The sequence below is a fragment of the Triticum urartu genome, chromosome 7, assembly GCF_003073215.2.
Source record: "Triticum urartu cultivar G1812 chromosome 7, Tu2.1, whole genome shotgun sequence".
Classification (NCBI taxonomy): domain Eukaryota; kingdom Viridiplantae; phylum Streptophyta; class Magnoliopsida; order Poales; family Poaceae; genus Triticum; species Triticum urartu.
In genome coordinates, this window is record NC_053028.1 from 167,135,986 (window position 1) to 167,139,682 (window position 3,697).

Here is a 3,697-nt window from a genome sequence, read left to right on the forward strand (position 1 = left end):
ATTGATTGGAAAGAATAACTTTGAGGTGGTTTCGTACCCTACCATAATCTCTTCGTTTGTTCTCCGCTATTAGTGACTTTGGAGTGACTCTTTGTTGCATGTTGAGGGATAGTTATGTGATCCAATTATGCTATTATTGTTGAGGGAACTTACACTAGCGAAAGTATGAACCCTAGGCCTTGTTTCCTATCATTGTAATACCGTTTATGCTCACTTTTATCACTTGCTACCTTGCTGTTTTATATTTTCAGATTACAAATACCTTTATCTACTATCCATATACCACTTGTATCACCATCTCTTCGCCGAACTAGTGCACCTATACAATTTACCATTGCATTGGGTGTGTTGGGGACACAAGAGACTCTTTGTTATTTGGTTGCAGGGTTGCTTGAGAGAGACCATCTTCATCCTACGCCTCCTACGGATTGATAAACCTTAGGTCATCCACTTGAGGGAAATTTGCTACTGTCCTACAAACCTCTGCACTTGGAGGCCCAACAACGTCTACAAGAAGAAGGTTGTGTAGTAGACATCACTCCCTAAGTGGGATGAACTGACCTTGGGTTTTGTCGATGATGACTTCATGTAGGTAATGAAGATGTGGATGCTCAATGTTGATGTGGATCATTCGGAGCATTCCATTGGAGTGAGTTGCACTTTCAATACCTACACGGGTTAGTCCCACAAGGAACAAGCAAGGATATCCATAGAGTGATGTATACACAAGATGATGTCCATGAAAGCATTAGGTTACCTTGTCCCTTGTCTTACCAATAAGAGGGTTTTGTGACTCCTTGAACTAGTGCAAGATATGGAAGTTGTTTGCACTTGTTATTGCCAAATGATAAGAGTGATGTATGTTGGCGGATCACCCTCAAGAACTCTCTAGTTCTTCTTCTTCGGGATCCACACCATCTTGATGGGAATCCTTTGAGTTGTAGTCGTACGTGATGAGGTAGAACTTGATGTAGTCTTGGGAACCCACTTGACCAAGGCCTTAGGAGCTTCTTCAAATGCATCACTCTCCTCTTGAAGATTGTCCTTGCCTTTTTGCTTGTGGTCTTGTGGTGGAAGATCATCTTGAGCTTGTGTTTCTTTGAAATAGATCATACTTCTCTTGTTGAGGAACAAACTTCGTCTTGGGGTATTTATCTTCTTCCCACTCAATTTCATTGGCATTGAACTTTCGTTCAAAACCAACACCTTGATTCTTCCGGTGCCTTCCTTGCTTGCGTACAATTTCCTCAAATTGCTTACTTCCGGCAAGGCTCTTGTAAACACCTTTCTCTATAATTCCCTTCAATAAGCTATTTTCTTGCTCAAGTGTAACTTGGATAAGAGAGTCATTAGTGGAATCAAGAGAACTACTAGAAGCAACAACATTGGATTTAGCATGATTGTTGTTACTACTAGATGAAGAATCTTTCTTGTTCTTGTTGCTAGATTTAACTCATGGCATGTAAGTAGACAAGAGTAAACGCTTGGCAATGTAATAAGAACTTTTCTTGTGAAGATCATCATTGGTTGATTTTAAGAACTCATGCTCTTGCTCAAGGTTGAGCTTTTCAAAGCGTAGCTTCTCATGAGTCTTTAAAAGTTCTCGATGATCTTTCAAGGTAGTTTCATGAGCTAACTTAAGAGTGTTTAGTTCTTTAGTTAGACACTCAATCGCCTTCTTATCATCGTCATTCGTTTTATCTTGATTAGCATGATTAATAGCAAGTTCATCGTAGTTTTCATATCTAGAGTTATCAACAAGTAAATCATCATCTCCTAGCAAATCATCTTCATCACTATTGAAATCAACATACTCGGGGTGTGTTACCTTTGGACCTTTAGCCATGAAGCATCTTCCAATTCCTTCATTTGGTGAGTCAAATATGTTCTAGGAGTTGGTTGTCACAAGTGCTAGTCCGGCAACACCTTCATCTTGAGTATATTCGGAGTCGGAGTAATAACTTCTTTCGAGTGATGGTCGGAGTCAGAGCTGGATACCCATTCACCAACATGAGCTTGATGTCTTCATTTTGTGTAGCTCCTTGATGACTTATCCTTCCTCTCCGAATCCTTGCTTCTCCGAGAGGGTCTTCGTTCATAATGATCATCTCTACTCCTCCTCTCTCTTGATGGTGATTCTTCTCTCCTACTTCTTCTCTTGGGAGAATCTTATCTTCTTTTGTAGGGAGCCGTACACTCACTAGAATAGTGTCCGGGTCTTCCACAATTGTAGCAGTTACGCTCACGACTAGAAGATCTTTTGTCATTGTAGGACCTTGACTTGGAACTTCTTTCCTTGCTTCTAATCTTGTAGAACTTGTTGAAGTTCTTCACCACTAGGCTCAATTCTTCATTTAAGGTTTGCTTCTCATTTGATGATGTGGGGGCATCACATGAGGCTTTGTAAGCACCACTTTACTTGTTGTGAAGCTCTTCATTATCCTTAAGTGACATCTCATGAGCAACAATTCTTCCAATGACTTCTGTTGGCTTGAGATCTTTTTAGTTGGGCATCATTTGGATCAATGTGCACACGGTATCATATTTTCCATCCAAGGCTCTAAGGATCTTCTTGATGATAAATCTATCGGTCATCTCTTCACTTCCTAAGCTGGCAATCTCATTTGTGATGAGAGCAAGCCTAGAGTACATTTCAGCGACACCTTCACCATCCTTCATTTTGAAATTGTCAAGTTGACTTTGAAGCACATCCAATTTGGATTCCTTGACGGAGTCGGTACCTTCGTGCATATCAATCAAAGTATCCCAAATTTCCTTTGCATTCTCAAGACGGTTGATTTTGTTGAATTCTTCGGGGCACAATCCATTGAAGAGAATATCACAAGCTTGAGAATTGTACTGCAGCATCTTCAACTCTTCCGCGGTAGCTTCATGGTTCAGTTCTCTCCCATCAAAGAATTCACCTTGCAAGCCAATACACACAATAGCCCAAACGGCGGGGTTATGTCCAAGAATATGCATTTTCATCTTATGCTTCCAACTATCAAAATTTGTACCATCAAAGTAAGGACCTCTATGGTGGTAATTTCCCTCGCTAGACGTCATACTCTCCTAGGTTGTGAAACCAAGGCTATGACCACCAAAAGCTATGGAAATCAAAGCAAATGGAGACCAACACTCTGATACCACTTGTAGGATCGAAAGTATGTCTAGAGGGGGTGATTAGACTACTTGACCAAATAAAAATCTAGCCTTTTCCCAATTTTAATACTTGGCAGATTTTAGCAACTTTGCACAAATCAAGCAATCAACCTAAACATGCAATTCTAAGAGTATAGCAGCGGAAAGTAAAACAATTGCATATGAAGGTAAAGGGAGGAGTTTGAGGGAGCAAACACAATGTTGACACGGAGATTTTTGTCTGTGGTTCCGATAGGTGGTGCTATCGTACATCCACGTTGATGGAGACTTCAACCCACGAAGGGTAACGGTTGTGCGAGTCCATGGAGGGCTCCACCCACGAAGGGTCCACGAAGAATCAACCTTGTCTATCCCACCATGGTCGTCGCCCACGAAGGACTTGCCTCACTCGGGTATATCTTCATGAAGTAGGCGATCTCCTTCCCCTTACAAACTCTTTGGTTCAACTCCACAATCTTTACGGAGGCTCCCAAGTGACACCTAGCCAATCTAGGAGACACCACTCTCCAAGAGGTAACAAATGGTGTGTTGATAA